General features: G+C 45.2%; 1 protein-coding gene across 1 annotated transcript in view; it reads left to right on the top strand.

Annotated features, from left to right (window-relative positions):
* The window catches only part of ELL (elongation factor for RNA polymerase II), a 1,387,197-nt gene that overhangs the window by 628,549 nt on the left and 741,811 nt on the right, over positions 1 to 16,837 (top strand). The gene's annotated exons all lie outside the window — the stretch shown is intronic.

Genomic DNA, 16,837 nt, shown 5'->3' with positions numbered 1-16,837 from the left:
TTTATCTTAGCTGATGTTTTGTATTCAGTATGGCTTCCTGTGCTGTTGAGGTTCTCTAGATTTTAATCCAAGTTGATTAACTTGCTAGGTGATCGTTGCATCTTCCCACATGGTGATTGCTTCAGCTGTTCTGGTTTCACAGTGGTTGTTTGTTTAGTATAGTGATTTCTCCATTTATTTCTAATTTTAGTCCCCTTAACATTACTCTCTCCATTTCTGTATCTGTGATCCTTGATGAGCATAGTCACATTGATCATTGCTGCAATAGCGTTAGATGTTCTTCATCTCACATTGCTGCAGTCCTTACACTTGGGTAGTCCGCTGTCCTCGGTCGGCCCGAATATCAAAGTATTAGGCTGACGTCGGTCAAGGCGCTTAAGACTGACATCAGGACGTCAGGGTACAAATGCGCATGACAGACGTCATATCCTCAGTCTTTTTTGCCGCATGGTCCGATGCAGAAGCAGCGTTGCAAGTGCCGTTCGGCGTTCTGAAATTTTTCGAATTCGGAGTTTCAGACCGAGTCAAAGTTGGCTAAGTACCCCGTTGGGGAATATTTTAGTTTTTTCTTGCCTCAGTGGTTTACCGGATGTCAGAAAAAGTGAATAACTGTATTTCTTGTGGGAAGCAGATACCGCATAGAGACTATCATACTTTGTGTATTCCTTGTTTAGGGCCTGAGCACGACGTTGTTGGGTGTCGCTTTTGTGCTAGGTTCAATAAGCGCACTATTAAGCGAAGGTTAGATTGTGCCAGGTTGGTCTTCGGGAAGCGGTGCAATTACAATATGCTGTCGGATGCTCCGACGCCCGCTTCTTCGAAGCGGAAGGACAAAGCAGCTAAACCCAGGCAAGAAGAGTCGTCCGTACCGGACGCCGGTTCTTTAGAGGCGTCAGTGGAACCGGTGGTTCCACCGGAGGCTTCTCTGGAGTCCCAGGGGGAGACTTTGATATTGCAGGATGTGGCCTCTCAGGAGGCAGGTCAGGCTGAAGGGGCTTCTCAAGTTACTGTACTCCCCTCCCTTCCTAAGGTGGTTAGGCCCTCTCCTTCTGTTTCCAAGGCTTCTCCCAGAGGCAGGCCAGGTTTAGCTTCTGTTGGTGTCACTCCTAGTTCTACAGGGTCTGTGCCCAAGAAGCACATGCTTAAAATGGCAGAAGATTTAATTACTTTGATTAGAGGTTCTTTGCCCCCTCCTGATAAGAGGCCTAGGGTGGAACCAGAGTTGGGGAGTTTTGAGCAGGCTTCGGATGTTTCAGAGTCTTCGGCTGAAGACTTGCAGGAGTACTCTCCTTATTCTGATTCTGATGCAGATGATTCCACTCCTTCTGCTTCTCCTCCAGAGGATTTTTCTTTTTCAGAGACTCTTCATTCCATGAGGGAACATTTTAAGTGGGAAGGTCAGGACTTCTCTGATTCCAGGAAAAGGCTTAGGGAATTTTTGCTTTTACCCCAGCATAGGCCTTTGGCTATTCCACCTGTTCTGGATGTTGTGGAAGATGTGTTTGCAGAGGCTTCACTTAATCCTGATTCTTTGCCTCCTGCTCCTGTTAAACCGGATAGGTATTACAGGGTGCCTGAGGCTCATAAATATCTTTATAAGAGTCCTAGGGCGGATCCAGAAACTGTTAGTCAGGGACCTAAGGGTGTCAAGGCCTCTGTTGTAAAAAATCCGGTTCCTCCAGATAGAGGCCAGAGCTTTGGATAGATGGGGAAAGAAAGTCTATACTTCTTCCACCTAAGCTATGAGGGCTTTGAATTGCCAGTTTCACATGTTGAAATATCAAAACTATCTTCTTACTCAATTGAAGTCTAAGGTAGATGCTCTGGCGGAAGGCATTGAGTGTAAAGAATTACAAGATTTGGTACATGTCTCTGAACAAGTGGGTAAGCATTCTTTACAATGTGGTTTTGATGCTGTACAGGCCTCGTCTAGGGTGGCTGCCACTGGGTCAGTTCTTCGCAGGCACGCCTGGCTGAGGGATCAGAATTTATCTGACCATGTTAAGACAAGGATTTTGGATGCTCCTTTACAGTCTGATGTGTTGTTTGGTTCTCCTGTGGAGTCAGTCTTGAAGAAAATGGAAGACAAGGCTAAGTCTATGCAGGCTGTTAAAGATTTTTGCAAGTTCAGCCTCCAAGTTTAGTAGGAATTGGCCTGCTAAGGGGTGGACGTACCCTTCTTATGATTCACAGTCTAGGGGTAGATCTAGACGTGGTAGGGGCAGAGCTCAGAGCTCCTTCAGACCTAGAACAGGGAGTTCACCTGCACAATCTTCGGGTGAGGGCAGGGGCCAGTCCTTTCGTAAACAGGCCCAATGACCTACCTTTTCAGCTGCCAGATCCTTCTTGCCTGGCAGCACCTTTGGGAGGAAGGTTGGCACTCTTCAATGAAAATTGGAGTTTGATTACCCAAGACAGATGGGTATTGGATATCATACACCAAGGTTACAGGTTTTATTTCCATACCTTGCCTCCTTTCAAAGGCATGCCGGACGTTCCTCCTCAGCAAAGACTAGAGGCTCACAAACAAATTTCTCTGCTGCTTCAAATAGGGGCCATACAACCGGTTCCTCTGCCAGAAGTGGGCCTAGGATTTTATTCTCGCCTGTTCCTAGTACCAAAGAAGGGGAACACGTGGAGACCAATTTTGGATTTATCTATCCTCAATACTTATCTGGACATTCCCAAGTTCAAAATGTTGACGTTACAACAACTTTTACCTCTGCTGGGCAAAGATCACTGGATGGTGACTCTGGATCTCAAGGAGGCTTACCTTCATGTTCCTATCAGGCTAAGTTGCAGGAAGTATCTGCGTTTTCGGGCTGGGACTTCTCATTATCAGTTCTCTGCATTGCCCTTTGGCTTGTCTACTGCGCCCAGAGTGTTCACGAAGGTTCTGGCTCCAGTGATAGCTTTCTTCAGGCTAAGAGGAATACAGATTTATCCTTATTTGGACGATTGCCTGATTCTGGCCCAAGGAAAGGACGAACTTCTAAATCATTTACAATATCTGATAGCAGTGCTAAGATGCCTGGGGTGTTCTGTGAACAAAATAAAGTCCAGTTTAGTACCCTCTCAGGACATGTGCTTTCTGGGTGTGAGACTGAATACAGCATCCCAGATGGCCTTTTTGACCCCGGACAAACAAAAGAATCTTTCTCTTTACTTCCATCAATTGTCTCATCAGTCCAGGCTGACTGCAAGGACAGTCCTTCAAGCCTTGGGGTTCATGGCATCTTGTATTCTGGTGCTTCCCAATGCCAAACTGCATATGAGGAAGCTGCAACGGTATCTCAAAAATGTATGGACACAGCACTGCCAAGATATGGACACTGTCATTCAGATAATACCTTGCATTCAAAAGGAATTTTTGTGGTGGGCTCAGGAATGTCACCTAAACAAGGGACTCTCTGTGACCTGGCCAGAGGCGAGTCAGATTCTAACGACAGATGCCTCAGACAAAGCTTGGGGAGCTCATCTAAATGGAAAGTGGGTACAAGACACGTGGCCTGCCAGACTTCAACATCTACATATCAACTTGAAGGAGATGTTAGCAGTCCAATTTGCATTAATAGCTTTCAAGGATTTACTTCTTCCAGGGCAGGTGTTGGTTCTAACAGACAACACAACTGTCATGTGGTACATCAACAAGCAAGGGGAACACATTCTTATCCTCTATGCAGACAAGCAATGATTTTGTGGGAGACTGCTCTCAGTTTACAGCTAAATCTTCAGGCAAGGTTTCTGCCGGGAGCACAGAACTCCTTAGCAGATGTGTTGAGCAGACAAATTATGGATCCCCACGAGTGGAAATTGGATCCTCATGTATTTCAGAAATTGACAGTGTTATGGGGAACTCCAGACATAGATCTGTTCGCTTCTCCACTAAACTACCAGCTGCCAAAGTTTTGCACAAAAAGGTTTCATCCCACAGCTTGGAAAGTGGATGCTCTTTCATTCAATTGGAGCAATCTTCATGTGTATGCCTTTCCACCTCTGCCTCTCCTCCCAAAGGTACTCCTGAAGGTCAGACAGGACAAGCCAAAGATGATTTTAATAGCTCCAGATTGGCCTCGACAGCACTGATACCCATTACTGAGAAGTCTGGTACGGGAGCCTCCATGGCCTTTACCTTCAATTCCACACCTGCTGTCTCAGGAGAGCAGTCATTTACTCAATGTCAAACTTCACTCTCTTCACCTAACAGCCTGGCATATTCTGTTTTGAACCCTGGAGGGTCTCAGCTTCCACAGCAGGTTTTGAATGTTATTTTGGAGGCCAGAAGGCCTAGTACAAGGAAAGTGTACGCAGATAAATGGAAGAGATTTTTATTTTGGAGTACAGCAAAGGAATTTGATGTTTCTGAGCCTAATTTAAGTGTGGCTCTTCAATATCTTACTGAGTTACTGGACAAAGGTTTGTCCTTCTCTTCTATTAAGGTTCATGCTGCAGCAATTTCTGCTCACTATGACTGTGACCCACCATTGTTTTCTCATCCTTTGTTTAAGCAATTCCTTAGAGGGGCAAAGAATATAAGACCCCCACGTAGAGCTCCTACTCCTGCTTGGGATCTCAATTTTGTGTTGGAGAAACTCACTCTACAACCTTTTGAGCCTGCAGCTACTGCCGAGTTGAAATATTTATCATGGAAGACTGCTTTTTTGTTGGCCATTACCTCTGCAAGAAGGGTTTCTGAATTACAGGCCCTTATGGCGGTTGAGCCTTTCTTAATTTTCCATAAGGATAGGGTATCTTTGCGTACTAATCCTTCCTTTATGCCTAAGGTGGTTTCTAGTGTGGCTTTAAACCAAACTATTCATTTGCCTACTTTTTATGCAAACCCACAAAATAAAGGGGAAAAGATTTTGCACACTTTGGATGTACACAGGCAGTTGCGATATTATTTGAGCAGAACTAAAGGGTTCAGGCAGTCTCAGCAGTTATTTGTTTCATTTGCTTTGGGTTCTCAGGGTAAGCCTGTGTCAAAACAAACTATTTCTAAGTGGATTGGGTTTTGTATTGCTTTCTGTTATTCCCATCATGGTAAGCAGATTCCAGCTGGGATTAGGCCTCATTCCACTAGGGCTACTGCCACTTCTACAGCTTTTTAAGGGGTGGCAACTAAAGATATTTTGGAGGCAGCTACTTGGAGTTCAGTGCATACTTTCTCTAAGCATTATCACCTTCCACTTTACTCTAAATCTAGGGCTGGTTTTGCCACTGCAATTTTACAGGGCATTTTGGCAGCTCCTACTGCTTTATAGTTTTGCCATCCTCCCTTACCTCTGCTTTGGGATTCTACCCAAGTGTAAGGACTGCAGCAATGTGAGATGAAGAACATAGTACAGTTTTGTACCTACCATAAATGTAGATGTTCAAGATCCACATTGCTGCAGTCCAATACTCCTCCTTCCCTCTGTAGTTAGAGGCGGTTGTGTGGGTTGGGTTGTACATATTGTAGATATTGTATATATTGTACATATGATTAGTGCAAGGGTGGTTGGTTGGTTTTGCTGTCTTTTGGTTTTGACCTTTCTTTTTAGGGTCTTCTGACATCTGGGGCAAGAAAAGACTGAGGATATGACGTCGGTCATGCGCATTTGTACCCTGACGTCCTGATGTCAGTCTTAAGCGCCTTGACCGACGTCAGCCTAATACTTTGATATTCGGGCCGACCGAGGACAGCGGACTACCCAAGTGTAAGGACTGCAGCAATGTGGATCTTCGAACATCTACATTTATGGTAGGTACAAAACTGTACTTTATACGGCTTGTATCCTGCTGAAGATGCAATAGCTGGACAGCTTCCAAAACTTCAGGGCACCTTCCATGTGCCAAGTCAGTCAGCTTGAGCTGAGTAAAAGACAGGTTTGGGTACCAAGCCCTTCAGAGCTTTCCTGCTATCAAAGTGTACACTCCTCTGAGGCTTTCGAAGATCAGTTTGCTTGTGCTGTTCCATTTGGGCCGGTAAGTTCTCTTGGGGGGGGGGGTCCATTTTAAAAATTTGTTTTTATAACACTTTCCTGTTCAAGAAAGTTTTTATAGCTAGGAGTTTGTGTTTTAACGGACTATCGTACTTTTAAATGAGAGTGCCGATGTTCATCGTGTTACCCTGCTGCAGTCATCACACTTGGGTTATCCTGCCGTCAGGCAATCCCGCAGTCGGCCAGAATTCCAAAGTCTTGGTCCGGCGTTGGTTGCTGTCGCTTCTTCCCTGGCGTCAGAGCGCCAGGGGTATATCAGAGGCATCCGACGCCATTTTATTCAGTCTTTCTTGCCGTGCGGTGCCTGAAGCAGAAGCAGTTCGCAAGTGCCGGTCGGCCGACACCTGAGATTTTCGAATAGAGTTTCAGTCCGAAGTCTTCAAAGCTGAGTACCCCGTTGGGGAACCTTTTCTTGCCTCAGTCCGATGTCAGAAAAAGTTAACAATTGCATTTCTTGTAGGAAGCAAATACCTCATAAGGACTTTCATTCTTTTTGTATACTTTGCCTAGGCCCAGACCACGACGTCACTGGTTGTCTGTTTTGTGCTAGGTTCAATAAGCGAACTATAAAGCGTCGCTTTGATTTCACACTACACTACTTCGGTAGAAAATTTAATTACACTATGCCGTCGGAGCAACCGACTACCGGCGTGCATAAAAAACGCAAGGATAGGGACAGGCAGCCTAGATCCAAGCCAGACTCCGAGGCCTCGGCTGGCCCGGTCGCCGATTTTCCGGTTTTCAGTGAGGCGCCTACGCAGCCCCTGGCTACCACTGAATTGGATCCCCAGGCCGCATCAGATCCCCCAGCAGAGATTTCTAGGCCGACGCAGCCTTTTTCCTTAGGCCCTACCGACGACATCGCAGTAGGGGAAGCCGGTGCTGCAGAAACACCTTCGGTTTCTGAAGGTGTCTTCAGACCGACTACCCTTACCATAAAATCTTATGCTAAGCTTAAGACTCACAAGGGGGCACACACTCCTACCCTCTATGCAGGCAAGCAATGACCTTGTGGAACACAGCACTGGCTTACCAAGTTCAATTACAAGCTCAATTCCTGCCAGGGAAAAAATAACATATTGGCAGACGACCTAAGCAGAAACATCATGGATCCCCACAAATGGAAACTGGATCCACAAGTATTCGCAATGATAACTCAAAAGTGGGGGCTCTCAGACATAGACCTGTTTGCCAGCCCTCAAAACTATCAGCTAACAAAGTTTTGCACATGGACTTTTCACCAACAAGCTTGGAAAGTGGACGCACTCTCATTCAGTTGGAAAATGCTAACAGTATATGCCTTTCCTCCACTACCCCTTCTCACAAAGGTGCTACTGAAAGTCAGGATGGAGAGACCCCGAATGATACTCATTGCTCCAGACTGGCCACGCCAGCACTGGTACCCACTATTAAGGAATATGGCCCCGGGCCCACCATGGATTCTACCACAAATTACCCACCTGCTCACACAGCAAGACAATCAGATTCTACACAGCCAGCTCAAAACCTTAAACTTGGCTGCATGGCAAATCACCTAGGCAACCAGCCAGCTCTTCTCTCACAAGCTGTTACGGAAGTTATTCTGGAGGCCAGGAGGCCCAGCACCAGGAAAGCCTACTCGACAAATGGAAAAGGTTTTGCGCCTGGAACCATCTAAAGGCCAAAATACCCTTCAGCCTGACATTCCTCAGATTCTGCAATATCTAACTGAGATGTTACACAAAGGGCTTTCTTTTTCATCTGTTAAAATCCACGTTTCAGCCATTTCTGCTCATTACAACACGGATCCTCCCTTATTTTCACATCCACTCTTAAGGCAGTTTCTCAGAGGGGCCAAGAACATTAGGCCTCCCAGGAGAGCACCAACACCTACTTGGGACCTCAATTTTGTTCAGGAAAACCTCACGCTACCTCCTTTTGAACCAGCTTTCTCAGCTGACTTAAAGTTTATATCATGGAAGACTGCCCTGCTGCTAGCAATCACTTCAGCTAGAAGAGTTTCAGAGCTTCAGGCACTAATGGCAGTAGAGCCTTTCCTCATTTTTCATCAAGACAGGGTTTCTCTACGAACTAACCCCTCCTTTATGCCTAAGGTGGTATCCAGTGTGGCCCTAAATCAAACCACCCATTTACCCACCTTCTTTCCAAATCCACAGAACAAAGGAGAAAGAATCCTGCATTCCCTGGACATTCACAGACAGCTACGTTACTACTTAGATAAAACTAAGGTTTTCAGAAAATCTGACCAGCTTCTTGTATCCTATGCTACAGCATCACAAGGAAAGGCTATCTCAAAACAAACCATTTCCAAATGGATAGGACATTGCATACGTTTTTGCTACATCCACCATGGAAAACCAGTTCCTGCTACCATAAGGCCCCACTCTACCAAGGCAGCAGCTACATCTACAGCCTTCCTCAGGGGGGTACCAACCAAGGATATTCTGGAAGCTGCAACTTGGAGTTCAGTACACACCTTCACCAAACATTATCACTTACCACTTTAAGACCAGAGCGGGTTTCGCCACTGCAGTTTTGCAGGGCCTTCTAGGCCCCCTCTAACCCTGTTTGACTCCTCCGCCCATCCTTAGCTTTGGGATTCTACCCAAGTGTGATGACTGCAGCAGGGTAACATGATGAACATAGTACAGTTTTGTACCTACCATAAATGTAGATGTTCGAGTGTATACCCTGCTGCTGTCCAGGTTGCCCTCCCTCCATCCCCTCTAAAACTAGCTGAACTTATCTCTATTCTCTACAACCTCTGTGGTGTATTTGCTTGTGCCCATAGATATATATATATATATATAAATATATATACACACACACACACACATATATATATATATATATATATATATATATATATATATATATATATATATATATATATATATTTTTTTTTTTTTTTTTTTTTGCCTACCTATTAGGGGCACCTGACATCTGGGGCAAGAAAAACTGAAGAAAATGGCGTCTGATGCCTCTGATATACCCCTGGTGCTCTGACGTCAGGGAAGAAGCGACAGCAACCGACGCCGGACCAAGACTTTGGAATTCTGGTCGACTGCGGGACCGCCTGACTGCAGGATAACCCAAGTGTGATGACTGCAGCAGGGTATACAGTCGAACATCTACATTTATGGTAGGTACAAAAACTGTACTTTTTTTTCCCCCTGGCAGTTTAAAAGTTGATGTGATTATTGTCCTTTTCATTCCTTCTTCAACTGATCGGTTCGGTTGCTTCTACCAGATCTTTGGATCCAAAAACTCTCGAGCTCCTCCCTTAACCTATGATGCCTTGCAATACCCCCAGATCTTATTTGTCACCATTCAGCTTCAGACTTGGATCCTGTTGCTTTTGAGCTTTGGAGTAGTATCTAACTTTTTTTTTTTGTTACATCTGGGAAAATTCATTATTGTATCTATCTTGTCTTCTACCTCCCTTACAAATTCTTTTCTAGCTTTTTAATCAGTGTTTGGTACTTTTTTAGTTACCACTTTCTCGGTACCTCTCTAAGTACCGTTGTTGGTACTCTTCGTTTTCTGTCGGCTTAAATTTACTCTCTAGTACCCTTTCACTAATATTGTTGGTGGTCCTTTCTTTATTCTTTCCATTCCCTTTCTCCCAATATAAAAAAAAATTCTTCTCTTTTAGTGTCTTTAAAAGCAATGGCTGACAACCCAACTGGCTTTAAAAAGTGCATTACCTGTGGACGTAAAATCCCCACCTCGGATGCCTGCAGAGAATGTGTTTATTGTTTAGGACCCACACACTTGAAACAGATTTTTCTATCAGTGCTAAAGGGCCGCCTTCCGTCCTTCTCTTCTACTTCTGTAGCTGGGGCTCAAACTCCATCTCAAAAGTCAGACCAGGGGAAGCCAGACTCTGTAACTAAAGAAAAGGAGTCACACAAGGGGTCCACAGACTGCTCGTCCTTGTTGGCTCATTCATTGGAGCCTCCTACTAAAATGCAAAAAACTAGGATCTGACTGGTTCTAAATCAGGTCTCCTCGGATACGAACACTTCCACTTCTACTGGAGCCAGTTACGTCACTGCTCCCTTTATCCTTTTTGGGAGTGGTCATTCTACATACATTCCAGGTCTCCATCCTCCACATCTCTTGGGTATTCTAGACACTTATCTGAAGCTGCTGTGGATAGGATGATGAAGAAATTGCTCACAGCTTGGATCCAGATGTAGATACTCTTGTCTCTGTCTCTCACCAGGTCTGCGAGCTGACCTTTGCCCACTTCCCCCTTGGTCTCTTCTTCTCTGATTTGACCATCTGTTTCGGAGCCATCAGATCTGAGAACCCTGGGGATGTCCTCAGTGGATCATAAGATTGTATCGTCTACTCTGGTGAGTTCTCTCGAGTTACCTAGCCCACTAAGCCTTTTGGAGCCAGGTCTGGGTGAATTGGGATCGACTCCGAAGCTTTTGGAGCCATCTCTTCCCATGGAGCTTAGGCATTGGACTGTTTGGTTCCACCTCCTTCATCTGCTGGTGTGCTGGTGGGGTTGCAGGAGCAGACTGTTTGGGAACTTCTGGCTCCTTTTCCGTTGACTTCTGTTTCCCCTAGGTGTTCTGCCTTTGAGGTTGTGGAGAGGGCTTCCTCTTTGTCTAAAGAAAGGATGTCTGTGTTCCCCTTAGATCAGACTACTTTGCCTCTTCCAGTAATCTGCTCTGAGCCTTGTCCATCCATTTCAGTGGGACAGCCAGCCCAATCTAGTCTCCTTTTGGTTCCTCAGGACATCTTCATCTCTTCTGATACTTTCCCAGAATGCCCCACTGAGGAAGTCCCTTGAAAGAGAATATGTAAAAGGAGACACCTAGATTCCCCTTGGCAATCTCTGATGGAGGACACCGATTTTGATGAAGGGGAGGGAGTCCCCCAGATCTCCACTTGAAGACATCTCCTTCGGAGACATCCAAGTGTTCCTGAAACAAAAAGGTGGTTTGTCCTCCAGTACCCCCCCCCCCTCGAGGAATCGGTATCCTTGGAGGCTTTCAGGTCTGGCCTGTCTGCTTGTTGAATTGACTCCCTCAACTGATGAACTCCTAAATCTTGTTTCTTGCTGGGCATGGAAGGAGCAGGATAGTGTAGAGCCAATCCCTAAAAGACTGACAAAATTCTACCCCCACCACCACCACCAACACACACACACACACACCCACACCCACACACCAAGGACTGCGCACACTGGAGCAAAGGAATCCTGGTTGTGGTGTCAGCCACTAAGAAAGAACTTGCAGAACATAGTTCTTCTGTCCATCCCCTAACAGGTAGTCCAGGGACTTGGACAGATTTGGCAAGCACATGTATGCTGCAGTGACTTTTGCAGTCCTGTTGCTGAATTATCTGGCACATTTTACAAAAAAATTTGACCAGAGAGCTTTAAAATTTTTTCTGGGTCCATGTCTGCCGAAGACCAAAAAATATCCTCACAGCTGTCCACCCTCTAATCTATTTCTAATGTACCCATGAGGCTGATGGTACCTCACTGAAGGTGGGTTCAGGCATAGCCATTAGGAGACGTGCCTGGATTTGACTGTTTATATTGTGGAGCCCTTTAAGTCTTTGTTCTTCACTGTGCCTTTTGATGGATCTTTCTTGTCTGGCCCCAAGATAAAAGGCACGCTCTCCAGATGTGAGCAAGAGGGAAAGACTCTATCTGCTGTGGGCGTATGTTTTTCAAGTGATCAACAGGAAGGTAGAATAATGTGGTTTTGTAAATCCCAGGATCCTTTTCAAGATTCACATGAAAGTTCCCCCAGAGGCAGAGAGGGGAACTCAAATGGTAGAGGCCATCCTCACAGATTGTCTCAACACCAGAGAGACTGGCTATCTATAACAAAAGATTCCTAGGTGTAGAGAATTCTATCCAGAGGTTATGTTATACTATTTTCCATACCCGCCCCCCCCAACCAAAATGAAAAGAATCTCTGATGTTCAACCCAATCAGATGGAAGCAGCAGCATTAGAAATAAAAAAAAAACTGCTAGAGAGAGTCATCCAAGAGGTCCTCTCAGATCAGAGAGGATCCGGGACCTACTCAGTATTCTTCTTGGTGCCAACAAAGACCGGGACTTGAGAACAGTTCTGGATCTCAGCAGACTTAATCAGTTTGTACAATATTCAAGGATTTGGATGGTCATGGTTCAGTTGATTTTGCCACTACTGCAAAAGGACGATTAAATGTGTTCAGTATAACTTCAGGATGCGTACTAGAACATTGAAAAGAACAGGCGATCCAGAAGATATCTGTGCTTCTGGCTGGGAGCCAGTCATTTTCAGTTTAGAGCATTGCCCTTGGTCTCACCACAGCTTCCAGGGTGTTCACCAAATGTCTGGTAGTGGTGGCACCTCTCTCCAGACTGCTGGGGTTCAAAGTATTTCCATACCGAGACAACTGGCTCCCACCTGTCGTAACCAGGCATAGACCCCTACAGGCAAGGGACTATCTGCTCCAGTTGTGTATCCATCTAGGCGTCAATTACAGAAAATCGCAACTTGCCACTGCGCAGAGTCTGGAGTTTATAGGTGCTTGTCTGGACACAGCCAATCAGCCTCTCTCTGCTCAAATTCAAACCATGAGAGCCCAGGTCAGGAAAGTAATGCAAAATACTTCTCTTCCAGCAAGACTAATTTTACAAGGCTGCTGTCACCCATGTTCTTTTGGCCAGGGTTCACATATGAATACTCCAGTGGACTTTGTTGACTCAATGGTCTATTCATCAACATCCTTTAACCATTCCAGTCAAGATCACACAGGTATATAGTAGTTACCTGTGCTGGATTATGTGACGAGCCCTCTTTACCCGGGGCATTAACTAAGTTTCTAGTAAGGGAGTGTCACTAAAAGTAGGGATAGAAATACACAGTTCCCCCAGAGTACATTGGGAACAAGCTCCAAACCTGAGACTTGGGACTACATGCTTCACACCTGGTCCCCAAATGAGTTTCCACACTAACCACTGCAGAGCAGTGTCCCATTTCTGGGTATCCGACATACTTGCTCGCAAATGTCTAATATTCACATATGCGCACACTCTTGGGAAAGACTAACACAGATTTACCTTCTGTGTTTTTTTGCCCAAATTACAAGGTGTAATGGCTGCCACCAGTCAAACACCACAATAAACTTCAAAAGGGGTGTTTAGTTATATTTGGTACAGTAGATATGAAAACAAATGGTAGCATGTATCCCATGCAGCAAGGCTTTATGGAGTGGCCCTGGTGTTACCACAGTAAGCATAAACACACTCAAGTTATTAAACATATTAACTAAATAACCAGCCACAATGAGAGGTATTAAACATTTAATAATAAATAAAAGGCTTTAAAACACGTAAATACTAAATAACCACTTCCAAGTAACATCAGAGTTTCGCACACAGGAAATATGAAAATAATACTGTAGGATAGATCTCACTGATTTTAGAAAACCTCTGTCTTACTGTAGTTCCCTATCTGAAGATTAACTGTCTATCTAATATAAATAACTCAGCAAGGTTATACTTTTACTTCTGCAAAGCAAGATGAAGAATTCTGTCCAGACTCCAAGCTGTCTGTCCTCAGTGACTAGAACTACTATTCTGGAAACACTGTACTACTGCTGAACAGCTCTGGAAAACAACTACTGAACAATAACTGAACAACTGACTCAGAACATGCTTTTTGTAGTAGATCTTTTTCAAAAGTAACAGGAAGCTGCCATGAAAATTCAATTCTCATGTTAGACTTTGAAAAGTAAGCAAACAGCTGCAGTGAAGATTGTATTCGCCCAGCCCTGGCGCACAGTGGCATTACATCTAGGTCAGCTGACCCTGGCATAACATGCATTCCAAAATATCTTTACAAAGAACATGTACATTTGGTCAGCCAGAAAACATTCAAACATCTTGCATAAGTTAGAGTAATAATCAAAAGACATAAACTTCTTTACAAAATTATAGCTAATCATGCTGGCGTATGTAACACGGGGTAATTTCCAATTATTTACAGAACTTCAACCAGTCATTCTAGCACAGATAACTTCATCCAGTGTCCTCACATTTCTCCCCTTTTGAAGACTCGTTAGATTTGCAAGTGACCCTGGAAAATTGTTTTTTGAGAAAAGTGGGGCTGACTGGAATTGTATCAAACTATGTCCTGTCTTGAGAATCCATCTGCATTGGCATTACTGAAATCTGTACTGGCTAATGCAGGGGGTCCTCTCAAAGCTTTTTTAAGGTTTTGCAATGCCTGCTCGCAGTCTGTGGTCCACACTACCTTATAGGGCTTGTTTTTCCTTGTTAGGTTAGTAAGGGGTGCAGCTACTGTGCTGTAGTTGGCCACAAATTTTCTATAGTATTCTGCTCTGTCCCTAGGAATGCGCTCAGCTGCTTTTTGGTAACAGGGACAGGCTATGCCTGAATAACCTCCACTTTGGCAGGTTGTGATCTGATCTTCCTACTCTGTCCTAGGTAAGAGACGTCTGCCATACCCACCTGACATTTAATGCTCAGCCCCACCCTTTTTAATCTACCCAAGTCCTCCCTGACATGTTTAAGGTGCTCTCGCCAGGAATTACTGCACATGGCAATGTTGTCCAAATAAGTGAGAGCATTATCTCCTCTTCCTACTACGTTATGATCTAGTAACCTTGGGAAGGTTGTTGGGGCATTCTTCATCCCAAAGGGATGTAGTAAACTCATATAATCCAAATGGTGTTCCAAAAGCTGACCTCTCTCTCGCAATGGGAGTCGAGGACACCTGCCAGTATCCCTTGGTCAGATCAGTAGTGGTCATACACTTGGTCCCACCCATCTGTTATAAAGATTAATCTGTTCTAGGTATGGGGGTACACATCTGACTCTGTATAGCTGTTTAACTTTCTGTAGTCTACACAGAATCTTGGGCAGCTGCGGTGATGCAGTGGTTAGCATTGCCACCTTACAGCAGGTGGTTCTCCGGTTCGATCCTTAGCTGGTGTTCCTTCTGAGCGGAGTCTGCATGCCCTCCCTCTGGTCGCGTGGGTTTCCACCGGATGCTTTGGTTTCCTCCCACATCCCAAAGACAATGCTGTAGGTGGATTGGACACTCTAAATTGGCCCTAGGTGTGAGTGTGTGCATGTGTTTGCCTTCTGTGGAAGGTTGGGCGCTGGGCTGGCAACTCAACACCATAAAACTCCACTGCCAATCATGAGTGGACAGGTGATCTGCTGTGGTGACCCCTAACTGGGAAAAGCCGAAAGAAGTCTACACAGAATCTTAAACTACCATTTTTGGTACCAGCAATTACTGGGGAAGCCCAAGGACTACTGGTCTCCTGTATTACCCCCAGCTCCAACATCTCCTTTTTCTCCTCCGGAGTCTAACTCACTAAGTCACCCCTATAAGGAGCTTGCTTAATTGGCCTTTGGGGTCCTGTATGCACATAGTGCCACACTAGGTGGGTAGACCTGGGTTTCCCAGTGAACATGCCCCCAAACTGCTGTAGCACTGTTCATATTTCTTTAACCTGAGTAGGGGATAGCCTCTGAGGTATTGCTTCCTGTCCCACAGAAGTGTCCATCCAAACCTGACTGAGAAGATCAGCAGATCCCCCTCAGACTCCTCCTGCCATCCACTGCAAATACTCTGCATCAGGGCATCCCTGTCATGATATGGTTCCATTATGTTAACATGGTACAACGTATGTCCCCTGCCTCCTTTTTGGCAGTCCTCACAGTTCCTGCAGTGCCCTGTTACATTCTTTGAATCTCAGGCCAATGAAAGCTTTGCATAATGCTTCTCTTAGTACGCTTTATGCCCATATGACTTGGAAAAGGAATGTGAGGGCTATGGCTAGAGATGCCAGACAGTCAGCTCTGAGCTCTACCAACTGCCGTATTTTCTCACCCTCTAGCCCTTCCTCCGGGTCCACACACTGTATTAGTAATCATTTGTTCTAGTATACAGACTCCCCTTTTGCTTGAGCATCAGATGCCTCCTTAGCTACCTCTCTCAAGCCTCATGATGTAGGATCCGAAGGCTGAGCCTTTCTCAACTCTATCTTTGTAACCTCTCCCAGCTTCCCTGCCTCAGAAAGCTTAGTATCTTCTGACAGTGGTGCCTCACTGTCAGCCTGGATACTACCACTCACCTCTGTCCTTGCAGTCACTATGTCCATGGGAATAGCAGTACCTACCAGCAGCTGTGGTTAACCTTCAGGCTGACTGCTACCGGGTAGCTCCCTCCCTGAAGTAAACACATCACCAGCACCAGCTTCCGGCGTAGGATCTGTCTGGACTTCCCCAGGCTATCAGACCTACTTGCATGTCTCCAAGTTTGACTGCATGTAGCTGCATTCACGCAAGGTACTACATTATCAAAATCATTCCCTATCAAAACATATGTAAGGATATCCTCAAACACACCTACTTGCTTGTTCCCTTTTCCACCCTCCCAGTCAAGATGAACCCTGGCTAAAGGTATTTGGAATGGGGTCCCACCCAAAGCTCTGACTAGTGTAGACTGCCAGGGAAGTACTCCTCCTCCTTAACCACTGCAGGTTTCACAATGGTTATATCAGAAGCTGCCTGTCTCTTAGCAGTGGCCTGTTTTCCATCCACTAAGATAGGATGCAAATTTTGGTGATAGTGTGATACCTATGTGGTTTCCAGACAACTTACCACTGGCATTCTGTCATTCCCATTTGTTGGCTCCCTCACTTTTTGTTTCTCCATTTGCTTCAATGGACAGTTTGTATGCTACATGGCCCCTCTGATTACATTTTAAGCATCTGATCCCTGATCCTGTCCATGTGCTTGAACTAGTGGCTTCTCCTGTTACTGGTGAACTCTATTGGAGTGGTTTAGGCTGCCCCC

The sequence above is a fragment of the Protopterus annectens genome, chromosome 13.part0 (genome assembly GCF_019279795.1).
Source record: "Protopterus annectens isolate FY-2018-M chromosome 13.part0, PAN1.0, whole genome shotgun sequence".
Classification (NCBI taxonomy): Eukaryota; Metazoa; Chordata; order Ceratodontiformes; family Protopteridae; genus Protopterus; species Protopterus annectens.
This window is presented reverse-complemented; position numbering and strand designations above follow the sequence as displayed.